The sequence below is a fragment of the Heterodontus francisci genome, chromosome 1 (assembly GCF_036365525.1).
Source record: "Heterodontus francisci isolate sHetFra1 chromosome 1, sHetFra1.hap1, whole genome shotgun sequence".
In the NCBI taxonomy this organism is placed as follows: Eukaryota; Metazoa; Chordata; class Chondrichthyes; order Heterodontiformes; family Heterodontidae; genus Heterodontus; species Heterodontus francisci.
In genome coordinates this window covers 91819019-91832984 of record NC_090371.1, presented here as the reverse complement: position 1 = coordinate 91832984, position 13966 = coordinate 91819019, and positions in this window count along the sequence as shown.

Genomic DNA, 13966 nt, shown 5'->3' with positions numbered 1-13966 from the left:
TGCAGCATCTCTCTCTCCACATTCCTAGTGCAGCATCTCTCCATCCACACTCCCAGTGCAGCATCTCTCCCTCCACACTCCCAGTGCAGCATCTCTCCATCCACACTCTCAGAGCAGCATCTCTCCATCCACACTCCCAGTGCAGCATCTCTCCCTCCACACTCCCAGTGCAGCATCTCTCCATCCACACTCCCAGTGCAACATCTCTCCATCCACACCCACAGTGCAGCAACTCACCTTCCACACTCCCAGTGCAGCAACTCTCCCTCCACACTTCCAGTGCAGCATCTCTCCTTCCACACTCCCAGTGCAGCATCTCTCCATCCACAGCCCCAGTGCAGCATCTTTCCATCCACACTCCCAGTGCAGCATGTCTCCCTCCACACTCCCAGTGCAGCATCTCTCCATCCACACTCCCAGTGCAGCATCTCTCCCTCCACACTCCCAGTGCAGCACCTCTCCATCCACACTCCCAGTGCAGCATCTCTCCATCCACACCCCCAGTGCAGCATCTCTCCATCCACACTCCAAGTGCAGCATCTCTCCCTCCACACTCATAGTCAGCATCTCTCTGTCCACACCCCCAGTGCAGCATCTCACCCTCCACACTCCCAGTGCAGCATCTCCCCATCCACACCCCCAGTGCAGCATCTCTCCCTCCACACTCCCAGTGCAGCATCTCTCCATCCACACTCCCAGTGAGCATCTCTCCCTCCACAGTCGCAGTGCAGCATCTCTAGCTCCACACTCCCAGTGCAGCATCTCTCCCTCCCCAATCCCAGTGCAGCATCTCTCCCTCCACACTCCCAGTGCAGAATCTCCCCCTCCACACCCCCAGTGCAGCATCTCTCCCTCCACACTCCCAGTGCAGCATCTCCCCATCCACATCCCCAGTGCAGCATCTCTCCATCCACAGTCGCAGTGCAGTATCTCTCCTTCCACACTCCCAGTGCAGCATCTCTCCATCCACACTCCAAGGCAGCATCTCTCCCTCCACACTCATAGTCAGCATCTCTCCGTCCACACCCCCAGTGCAGCATCTCACCCTCCACACTCCCAGTGCAGCATCTCCCCATCCACACCCCCAGTGCAGCATCTCTCCCTCCACAGTCGCAGTGCAGCATCTCTCCATCCACACTCCCAGTCAGCATCTCTCCCTCCACACTCCCAGTGCAGCATCTCTCCATCCACACTCCCAGTCAGCATCTCTCCCTCCACAGTCGCTGTGCAGCATCTCTCGCTCCACACTCCCAGTGCAGCATCTCTCCCTCCGCACTCCCAGTGCAGCATCTCTCCCTCCACAATCCCAGTGCTGCATCTCTCCCTCCACACTCCCAGTGCAGCATCTCTCCCTCCACACCCCCAGTGCATCATCTCTCCCTCCACACTCCCAGTGCAGCATCTCCCCATCCACATCCCCAGTGCAGCATCTCTCCATCCACACTCCCAATGCAGTATCTCTCCTTCCACACTCCCAGTGCAGCATCTCTCCATCCACACTCTCAGATCAGCATCTCTCCATCCACACCCCCCGTGCAGCATCCCTCCATCCACACTCCAAGTGCAGCATCTCTCCCTCCACACTCATAGTCAGCATCTCTCCATTCACACCCCCAGTGCAGCATCTCTCCCTCCTCACTCCCAGGGCAGCATCGCCCCATCCACACCCCCAGTGCAGCATCTCTCCCTCCACACACCCAGTGCAGCATCTCTCCATCCACACTCCCAGTGCAGCATCTCTCCCTCCACAGTCGCAGTGCAGCATCTCTCCCTCCACACTCCCAGTGCAGCATCTCTCCCTCCACATTCCCAGTGCAGCATCTCTCCCTCCACACTCCCAGTGCAGCATCTCTCCCTCCACACCCCCAGTGCAGCATCTCTCCCTCCACACTCCCAGTGCAGCATCTCCCCATCCACATCCCCAGTGCAGCATCTTTCCATCCATACTCCCAGTGCAGTATCTCTCCTTCCACAAACCCAGTGTAGCATCTCTCCATCCACACTCCCAGTGCTGCATCTCTCCATCCACACTCCCAGTGCAGCATCTCTGCCTCCACACTCCCAGTGCAGCAACTCTCCCTCCACGCTCCCAGTGCAGCATCTCTCCATCCACACTCCCAGTGCAGCATCTCTCCATCCACACTCCCAGTGCAGCATCTCTCCCTCCACACTCCCAGTGCAGCATCTCACCCTCCACACTCCCCGTGCAGCATCTCTCCCTCCACACTCCCAGTGAAGCATCTCTCCTTCCATACTCCCAGTGCAGCATCTCTCCTTCCACACTCCCAGTGCAGCATCTCTCCTTCCACACTCCCAGTGCAGCATCTCTCCATCTACACCCCCAGTGCAGCATCTTTCCATCCACACTCCCAGTGCAGCATCTCTCTCTCCACATTCCTAGTGCAGCATCTCTCCATCCACACTCCCAGTGCAGCATCTCTCCCTCCACACTCCCAGTGCAGCATCTCTCCATCCACACTCCCAGAGCAGCATCTCTCCATCCACACTCCCACTGCAGCATCTCTCCCTCCACACTCCCAGTGCAGCATCTCTCCATCCACACCCACAGTGCAGCAACTCACCTTCCACACTCCCAGTGCAGCAACTCTCCCTCCACACTTCCAGTGCAGCATCTCTCCTTCCACACTCCCAGTGCAGCATCTCTCCATCCACAGCCCCAGTGCAGCATCTTTCCATCCACACTCCCAGTGCAGCATGTCTCCCGCCACACTCCCAGTGCAGCATCTCTCCATCCACACTCCCAGTGCAGCATCTCTCCCTCCACACTCCCAGTGCAGCATCTCTCCATCCACACTCCCAGTGCAGCATCTCTCCATCCACACCCCCAGTGCAGCATCTCTCCATCCACACTCCAAGTGCAGCATCTCTCCCTCCACACTCATAGTCAACATCTCTCTGTCCACACCCCCAGTGCAGCATCTCACCCTCCACACTCCCAGTGCAGCATCTCCCCATCCACGCCCCCAGTGCAGCATCTCTCCCTCCACACTCCCAGTGCAGCATCTCTCCATCCACACTCCCAGTCAGCATCTCTCCCTCCACAGTCGCAGTGCAGCATCTCTCGCTCCACACTCCCAGTGCAGCATCTCTCCCTCCACACTCCCAGTGCAGCATCTCTCCCTCCCCAATCCCAGTGCAGCATCTCTCCCTCCACACTCCCAGTGCAGCATCTCCCCCTCCACACCCCCAGTGCAGCATCTCTCCCTCCACACTCCCAGTGCAGCATCTCCCCATCCACATCCCCAGTGCAGCATCTCTCCATCCACACTCCCAGTGCAGTATCTCTCCTTCCACACTCCCAGTGCAGCATCTCTCCATCCACACTCCCAGTGCAGCATCTCTCCATCCTCACTCCCAGTGCAGCATCTCTCCTTCCACACTCCCAGTGCAGGAACTCTCCCTCCACACTCTCAGATCAGCATCTCTCCATCCACACCCCCCGTGCAGCATCTCTCCATCCACACTCCAAGTGCAGCATCTCTCCCTCCACACTCATAGTCAGCATCTCTCCATTCACACCCCCAGTGCAGCATCTCTCCCTCCTCACTCCCAGGGCAGCATCGCCCCATCCACACCCCCAGTGCAGCATCTCTCCCTCCACACACCCAGTGCAGCATCTCTCCATCCACACTCCCAGTGCAGCATCTCTCCCTCCACAGTCGCAGTGCAGCATCTCTCGCTCCACACTCCCAGTGCAGCATCTCTCCCTCCACATTCCCAGTGCAGCATCTCTCCCTCCACACTCCCAGTGCAGCATCTCTCCCTCCACACCCCCAGTGCAGCATCTCTCCCTCCACACTCCCAGTGCAGCATCTCCCCATCCACATCCCCAGTGCAGCATCTTTCCATCCATACTCCCAGTGCAGTATCTCTCCTTCCACAAACCCAGTGTAGCATCTCTCCATCCACACTCCCAGTGCAGCATCTCTCCATCCACACTCCCAGTGCAGCATCTCTGCCTCCACACTCCCAGTGCAGCAACTCTCCCTCCACGCTCCCAGTGCAGCATCTCTCCATCCACACTCCCAGTGCAGCATCTCTCCATCCACACTCCCAGTGCAGCATCTCTCCCTCCACACTCCCAGTGCAGCATCTCACCCTCCACACTCCCCGTGCAGCATCTCTCCCTCCACACTCCCAGTGAAGCATCTCTCCTTCCATACTCCCAGTGCAGCATCTCTCCTTCCACACTCCCAGTGCAGCATCTCTCCTTCCACACTCCCAGTGCAGCATCTCTCCATCTACACCCCCAGTGCAGCATCTTTCCATCCACACTCCCAGTGCAGCATCTCTCTCTCCACATTCCTAGTGCAGCATCTCTCCATCCACACTCCCAGTGCAGCATCTCTCCCTCCACACTCCCAGTGCAGCATCTCTCCATCCACACTCCCAGAGCAGCATCTCTCCATCCGCACTCCCACTGCAGCATCTCTCCCTCCACACTCCCAGTGCAGCATCTCTCCATCCACACTCCCAGTGCAACATCTCTCCATCCACACCCACAGTGCAGCAACTCACCTTCCACACTCCCAGTGCAGCAACTCTCCCTCCAAACTTCCAGTGCAGCATCTCTCCTTCCACACTCCCAGTGCATCATCTCTCCATCCACAGCCCCAGTGCAGCATCTTTCCATCCACACTCCCAGTGCAGCATGTCTCCCGCCACACTCCCAGTGCAGCATCTCTCCATCCACACTCCCAGTGCAGCATCTCTCCCTCCACACTCCCAGTGCAGCATCTCTCCATCCACACTCCCAGTGCAGCATCTCTCCATCCACACCCCCAGTGCAGCATCTCTCCATCCACACTCCAAGTGCAGCATCTCTCCCTCCACACTCATAGTCAACATCTCTCTGTCCACACCCCCAGTGCAGCATCTCACCCTCCACACTCCCAGTGCAGCATCTCCCCATCCACGCCCCCAGTGCAGCATCTCTCCCTCCACACTCCCAGTGCAGCATCTCTCCATCCACACTCCCAGTGAGCATCTCTCCCTCCACAGTCGCAGTGCAGCATCTCTCGCTCCACACTCCCAGTGCAGCATCTCTCCCTCCACACTCCCAGTGCAGCATCTCTCCCTCCCCAATCCCAGTGCAGCATCTCTCCCTCCACACTCCCAGTGCAGCATCTCCCCCTCCACACTCCCAGTGCAGCATCTCCCCATCCACATCCCCAGTGCAGCATCTCTCCATCCACACTCCCAGTGCAGTATCTCTCCTTCCACACTCCCAGTGCAGCATCTCTCCATCCACACTCCCAGTGCAGCATCTCTCCATCCTCACTCCCAGTGCAGCATCTCTCCTTCCACACTCCCAGTGCAGGAACTCTCCCTCCACACTCTCAGATCAGCATCTCTCCATCCACACCCCCCGTGCAGCATCTCTCCATCCACACTCCAAGTGCAGCATCTCTCCCTCCACACTCATAGTCAGCATCTCTCCGTTCACACCCCCAGTGCAGCATCTCTCCCTCCTCACTCCCAGGGCAGCATCGCCCCATCCACACCCCCAGTGCAGCATCTCTCCCTCCACACACCCAGTGCAGCATCTCTCCATCCACACTCCCAGTGCAGCATCTCTCCCTCCACAGTCGCAGTGCAGCATCTCTCGCTCCACACTCCCAGTGCAGCATCTCTCCCTCCACATTCCCAGTGCAGCATCTCTCCCTCCACACTCCCAGTGCAGCATCTCTCCCTCCACACTCCCAGTGCAGCATCTCCCCATCCACATCCCCAGTGCAGCATCTTTCCATCCACACTCCCAGTGCAGCATCTCTCCATCCTCACTCCCAGTGCAGCATCTCTCCTTCCACACTCCCAGTGCAGCATCTCTCCCTCCACACCCCCAGTGCAGCATCTCTCCTTCCACACTCCCAGTGCAGCATCTCTCCATCCACAGCCCCAGTGCAGCATCTCTCCCTCCACACTCCCAGTGCAGCATCTCTCCATCCACACTCCCAGTCAGCATCTCTCCCTCCACAGTCGCAGTGCAGCATCTCTCGCTCCACACTCCCAGTGCAGCATTTCTCCCTCCACACTCCCAGTGCAGCATCTCTCCCTCCACAATCCCAGTGCAGCATCTCTCCCTCCACACTCCCAGTGCAGCATCTCACCCTCCACACCCCCAGTGCAGCAACTCTCCCTCCACACTCCCAGTGCAGCATCTCTCCATCCACACTCCCAGTGCAGCATCTCTCCAACCACACTCCCAGTGCAGCATCTCTCCCTCCACACTCCCAGTGCAGCATCTCACCCTCCACACTCCCAGTGCAGCATCTCTCCCTCCACACTCCCAGTGCAGCATCTCTCCTTCCACACTCCCAGTGCAGCATCTCTCCTTCCACACTCCCAGTGCAGCATCTCTCCTTCCACACTCCCAGTGCAGCATCTCTCCATCTACACCCCCAGTGCAGCATCTTTCCATCCACACTCCCAGTGCAGCATCTCTCTCTCCACATTCCTAGTGCAGCATCTCTCCATCCACACTCCCAGTGCAGCATCTCTCCCTCCACACTCCCAGTGCAGCATCTCTCCCTCCACACTCCCAGTGCAGCAACTCTCCATCCACACTCCCAGAGCAGCATCTCTCCATCCACACTCCCAGTGCAGCATCTCTCCCTCCACACTGCCTGTGCACCATCTCTCCCTCCACACTCCCTGTGCAGCATCTCTCCATCCACACTCCCAGTGCAGCATCTCTCCTTCCACACTCCCAGTGCAGCATCTCTCCATCTACACCCCCAGTGCAGCATCCTTCCATCCACACTCCCAGTGCAGCATCTCTCTCTCCACATTCCTAGTGCAGCATCTCTCCATCCACACTCCCAGTGCAGCATCTCTCCCTCCACATTCCCAGTGCAGCATCTCTCCATCCACACTCCCAGAGCAGCATCTCTCCATCCACACTCCCAGTGCAGCATCTCTCCCTCCACACTCCCAGTGCAGCATCTCTCCATCCACACTCCCAGTGCAACATCTCTCCATCCACACCCCCAGTGCAGCAACTCACCTTCCACACTCCCAGTGCAGCAACTCTCCCTCCACACTTCCAGTGCAGCAGCTCTCCTTCCACACTCCCAGTGCAGCATCTCTCCATCCACAGCCCCTGTGCAGCATCTTTCCATCCACACTCCCAGTGCAGCATGTCTCCCTCCACACTCCCAGTGCAGCATCTCTCCATCCACACTCCCAGTGCAGCATCTCTCCCTCCACACTCCCAGTGCAGCATCTCTCCATCCACACTCCCAGTGCAGCATCTCTCCATCCACACTCCCAGTGCAGCATCTCACCATCCACACCCCCAGTGCAGCATCTCTCCATCCACACTCCAAGTGCAGGAACTCTCCCTCCACACTCATAGTCAGCATCTCCCCGTCCACACCCCCAGTGCAGCATCTCACCCTCCACACTCCCAGTGCAGCATCTCCCCATCCACACTCCCAGTCAGCATCTCTCCCTCCACAGTCGCAGTGCAGCATCTCTCGCTCCACACTCCCAGTGCAGCATTTCTCCCTCCACACTCCCAGTGCAGCATCTCTCCCTCCACAATCCCAGTGCAGCATCTCTCCCTCCACACTCCCAGTGCAGCATCTCACCCTCCACACCCCCAGTGCAGCAACTCTCCCTCCACACTCCCAGTGCAGCATCTCTCCATCCACACTCCCAGTGCAGCATCTCTCCAACCACACTCCCAGTGCAGCATCTCTCCCTCCACACTCCCAGTGCAGCATCTCACCCTCCACACTCCCAGTGCAGCATCTCTCCCTCCACACTCCCAGTGCAGCATCTCTCCTTCCACACTCCCAGTGCAGCATCTCTCCTTCCACACTCCCAGTGCAGCATCTCTCCATCTACACCCCCAGTGCAGCATCTTTCCATCCACACTCCCAGTGCAGCATCTCTCTCTCCACATTCCTAGTGCAGCATCTCTCCATCCACACTCCCAGTGCAGCATCTCTCCCTCCACACTCCCAGTGCAGCATCTCTCCCTCCACACTCCCAGTGCAGCAACTCTCCATCCACACTCCCAGAGCAGCATCTCTCCATCCACACTCCCAGTGCAGCATCTCTCCCTCCACACTGCCTGTGCAGCATCTCTCCCTCCACACTCCCTGTGCAGCATCTCTCCATCCACACTCCCAGTGCAGCATCTCTCCTTCCACACTCCCAGTGCAGCATCTCTCCATCTACACCCCCAGTGCAGCATCCTTCCATCCACACTCCCAGTGCAGCATCTCTCTCTCCACATTCCTAGTGCAGCATCTCTCCATCCACACTCCCAGTGCAGCATCTCTCCCTCCACATTCCCAGTGCAGCATCTCTCCATCCACACTCCCAGAGCAGCATCTCTCCATCCACACTCCCAGTGCAGCATCTCTCCCTCCACACTCCCAGTGCAGCATCTCTCCATCCACACTCCCAGTGCAACATCTCTCCATCCACACCCCCAGTGCAGCAACTCACCTTCCACACTCCCAGTGCAGCAACTCTCCCTCCACACTTCCAGTGCAGCAGCTCTCCTTCCACACTCCCAGTGCAGCATCTCTCCATCCACAGCCCCTGTGCAGCATCTTTCCATCCACACTCCCAGTGCAGCATGTCTCCCTCCACAATCCCAGTGCAGCATCTCTCCATCCACAGTCCCAGTGCAGCATCTCTCCCTCCACACTCCCAGTGCAGCATCTCTCCATCCACACTCCCAGTGCAGCATCTCTCCATCCACACTCCCAGTGCAGCATCTCTCCATCCACACCCCCAGTGCAGCATCTCTCCATCCACACTCCAAGTGCAGGAACTCTCCCTCCACACTCATAGTCAGCATCTCCCCGTCCACACCCCCAGTGCAGCATCTCACCCTCCACACTCCCAGTGCAGCATCTCCCCATCCACACCCCCAGTGCAGCATCTCTCCCTCCACACTCCCAGTGCAGCATCTCTCCATCCACACTCCCAGTCAGCATCTCTCACTCCACAGTCGCAGTGCAGCATCTCTCGCTCCACACTCCCAGTGCAGCATCTCTCCCTCCACACGCCCAGTGCAGCATCTCTCCCTCCACAATCCCAGTGCAGCATCTCTCCCTCCACACTCCCAGTGCAGCATCTCTCCCTCCACACCCCCAGTGCAGCATCTCTCCCTCCACACTCCCAGTGCAGTATCTCCCCATCCACATCCCCAGTGCAGCATCTCTCCATCCACACTCCCAGTGCAGCATCTCTCCATCCACACTCCCAGTGCAGCATCTCTCCTTCCACACTCCCAGTGCAGCATCTCTACCTCCACACTCCCAGTGCAGCAACTCTCCCTCCACATTCCCAGTTCAGCATCTCTCCATCCACACTCCCAGTGCAGCATCTGTCCATCCACACTCCCAGTGCAGCATCTCTCCCTCCACACTCCCAGTGCAGCATCTCACCCTCCACACTCCCAGTGCAGCATCTCTCCCTCCACACTCCCAGTGCAGCATCTCTCCTTCCACACACCCAGTGCAGCATCTCTCCTTCCACACTGCCAGTGCAGCATCTCTCCTTCCACACTCCCAGTGCAGCAACTCTCCATCTACACCCCCAATGCAGCATCTTTCCATCCACGCTCCCAGTGCAGCATCTCTCTCTCCACATTCCTCGTGCACAATCTCTCCATCCACACTCCCAGTGCAGTATCTCTCCCTCCACACTCCCAGTGCAGCATCTCTCCCTCCACACTCCCAGTGCAGCAACTCTCCATCCACACTCCCAGAGCAGCATCTCTCCATCCACACTCCCAGTGCAGCATCTCTCCCTCCACACTCCCAGTGCAGCATCTCTCCATCCACACTCCCAGTGCAACATCTCTCCATCCACACCCCCAGTGCAGCAACTCACCTTCCACACTCCAAGTGCAGCATCTCTCCCTCCACACTTCAAGTGCAGCATCTCTCCTTCCACACTCCCAGTGCAGCATCTCTCCATCCACAGCCCCAGTGCAGCATCTTTCCATCCACACTCCCAGTGCAGCATGTCTCCCTCCACACTCCCAGTGCAGCATCTCTCCATCCACACTCCCAGTGCAGCATCTCTCCCTCCACACTCCCAGTGCAGCATCTCTCCATCCACACTCCCAGTGCAGCATCTCTCCATCCACACTCCCAGTGCAGCATCTCTCCATCCACACCCCCAGTGCAGCATCTCTCCATCCACACTCCAAGTGCAGCATCTCTCCCTCCACACTCATAGTCAGCATCTCTCCGTCCACACCCCCAGTGCAGCATCTCTCCCTCCACAATCCCAGTGCAGCATCTCTCCCTCCACACTCCCAGTGCAGCATCTCTCCCTCCACACCCCCAGTGCAGCATCTCTCCCTCCACACTCCCAGTGCAGTATCTCCCCATCCACATCCCCAATGCAGCATCTCTCCATCCACACTCCCAGTGCAGCATCTCTCCATCCACACTCCCAGTGCAGCATCTCTCCTTCCACACTCCCAGTGCAGCATCTCTACCTCCACACTCCCAGTGCAGCAACTCTCCCTCCACATTCCCAGTTCAGCATCTCTCCATCCACACTCCCAGTGCAGCATCTCTCCATCCACACTCCCAGTGCAGCATCTCTCCCTCCACACTCCCAGTGCAGCATCTCACCCTCCACACTCCCAGTGCAGCATCTCTCCCTCCACACTCCCAGTGCAGCATCTCTCCTTCCACACTACCAGTGCAGCATCTCTCCTTCCACACTGCCAGTGCAGCATCTCTCCTTCCACACTCCCAGTGCAGCAACTCTCCATCTACACCCCCAATGCAGCATCTTTCCATCCACACTCCCAGTGCAGCATCTCTCTCTCCACATTCCTAGTGCAGCATCCCTCCATCCACACTCCCAGTGCAGTATCTCTCCCTCCACACTCCCAGTGCAGCATCTCTCCCTCCACACTCCCAGTGCAGCAACTCTCCATCCACACTCCCAGAGCAGCATCTCTCCATCCACACTCCCAGTGCAGCATCTCTCCCTCCACACTCCCAGTGCAGCATCTCTCCATCCACACTCCCAGTGCAACATCTCTCCATCCACACCCCCAGTGCAGCAACTCACCTTCCACACTCCAAGTGCAGCATCTCTCCCTCCACACTTCAAGTGCAGCATCTCTCCTTCCACACTCCCAGTGCAGCATCTCTCCATCCACAGCCCCAGTGCAGCATCTTTCATTCCACACTCACAGTGCAGCATGTCTCCCTCCACACTCCCAGTGCAGCATCTCTCCATCCACACTCCCAGTGCAGCATCTCTCCCTCCACACTCCCAGTGCAGCATCTCTCCATCCACACTCCCAGTGCAGCATCTCTCCATCCACACTCCCAGTGCAGCATCTCTCCATCCACACCCCCAGTGCAGCATCTCTCCATCCACACTCCAAGTGCAGCATCTCTCCCTCCACACTCATAGTCAGCATCTCTCCGTCCACACCCCCAGTGCAGCATCTCACCCTCCACACTCCCAGTGCAGCATCTCCCCATCCACACCCCCAGTGCAGCATCTCTCCCTCCACAGTCGGAGTGCAGCATCTCTCCATCCACACTCCCAGTCAGCATCTCTCCCTCCACACTCCCAGTGCAGTATCTCTCCATCCACACTCCCAGTCAGCATCTCTCCCTCCACAGTCGCAGTGCAGCATCTCTCGCTCCACACTCCCAGTGCAGCATCTCTCCCTCCGCACTCCCAGTGCAGCATCTCTCCCTCCGCAATCCCAGTGCAGCATCTCTCCCTCCACACTCCCAGTGCAGCATCTCTCCCTCCACACCCCCAGTGCAGCATCTCTCCCTCCACACTCCCAGTGCAGCATCTCCCCATCCACATCCCCAGTGCAGCATCTCTCCATCCACACTCCCAGTGCAGTATCTCTCCTTCCACACTCCCCGTGCAGCATCTCTCCATCCACACTCTCAGATCAGCATCTCTCCATCCACACCCCCCGTGCAGCATCTCTCCATCCACACTCCAAGTGCAGCATCTCTCCCTCCACACTCATAGTCAGCATCTCTCCGTTCACACCCCCAGTGCAGCATCTCTCCCTCCTCACTCCCAGGGCAGCATCGCCCCATCCACACCCCCAGTGCAGCATCTCTCCCTCCACACACCCAGTGCAGCATCTCTCCATCCACACTCCCAGTGCAGCATCTCTCCCTCCACAGTCGCAGTGCAGCATCTCTCGCTCCACACTCCCAGTGCAGCATCTCTCCCTCCACATTCCCAGTGCAGCATCTCTCCCTCCACACTCCCAGTGCAGCATCTCTCCCTCCACACCCCCAGTGCAGCATCTCTCCCTCCACACTCCCAGTGCAGCATCTCCCCATCCACATCCCCAGTGCAGCATCTTTCCATCCATACTCCCAGTGCAGTATCTCTCCTTCCACAAACCCAGTGTAGCATCTCTCCATCCACACTCCCAGTGCAGCATCTCTCCATCCACACTCCCAGTGCAGCATCTCTCCCTCCACACTCCCAGTGCAGCATCTCTGCCTCCACACTCCCAGTGCAGCAACTCTCCCTCCACACTCCCAGTGCAGCATCTCTCCATCCACACTCCCAGTGCAGCATCTCTCCATCCACACTCCCAGTGCAGCATCTCTCCCTCCACACTCCCAGTGCAGCATCTCTCCCTCCACACTCCCAGTGCAGCATCTCTCCCTCCACACTCCCAGTGAAGCATCTCTCCTTCCATACTCCCAGTGCAGCATCTCTCCTTCCACACTCCCAGTGCATCATCTCTCCTTCCACACTCCCAGTGCAGCATCTCTCCATCTACACCCCCAGTGCAGCATCTTTCCATCCACACTCCCAGTGCAGCATCTCTCTCTCCACATTCCTAGTGCAGCATCTCTCCATCCACACTCCCAGTGCAGCATCTCTCCCTCCACACTCCCAGTGCAGCATCTCTCCATCCACACTCCCAGAGCAGCATCTCTCCATCCACACTCCCAGTGCAGCACCCTCCCTCCACACTCCCAGTTCAGCATCTCTCCATCCACACTCCCAGTGCAACATCTCTCCATCCACACCCACAGTGCAGCAACTCAACTTCCACACTCCCAGTGCAGCAACTCTCCCTCCACACTTCCAGTGCAGCATCTCTCCTTCCACACTCCCAGTGCAGCATCTCTCCATCCACAGCCCCAGTGCAGCATCTTTCCATCCACACTCCCAGTGCAGCATGTCTCCCTCCACACTCCCAGTGCAGCATCTCTCCATCCACACTCCCAGTGCAGCATCTCTCCCTCCACACTCCCAGTGCAGCATCTCTCCATCCACACTCCCAGTGCAGCATCTCTCCATCCACACTCCCATTGCAGCATCTCTCCATCCACACCCCCAGTGCAGCATCTCTCCATCCACACTCCAAGTGCAGCATCTCTCCCTCCACACTCATAGTCAGCATCTCTCTCTCCACACCCCCAGTGCAGCATCTCACCCTCCACACTCCCAGTGCAGCATCTCCCCATCCACACCCCCAGTGCAGCATCTCTCCCTCCACACTCCCAGTGCAGCATCTCTCCATCCACACTCCCAGTCAGCATCTCTCCCTCCACAGTCGCAGTGCAGCATCTCTCGCTCCACACTCCCAGTGCAGCATCTCTCCCTCCACACTCCCAGTGCAGCATCTCTCCCTCCACAATCCCAGTGCAGCATCTCTCCCTCCACACTCCCAGTGCAGCATCTCTCCCTCCACACCCCCAGTGCAGCATCTCTCCCTCCACACTCCCAATGCAACATCTCCCCATCCACATCCCCAGTGCAGCATCTCTCCATCCACACTCCCAGTGCAGTATCTCTCCTTCCACACTCCCAGTGCAGCATCTCTCCATCCACACTCCCAGTGCAGCATCTCTCCATCCTCACTCCCAGTGCAGCATCTCTCCTTCCACACTCCCAGTGCAGCAACTCTCCCTCCACACTCCCAGTGCAGCATCTCTCCATCCAC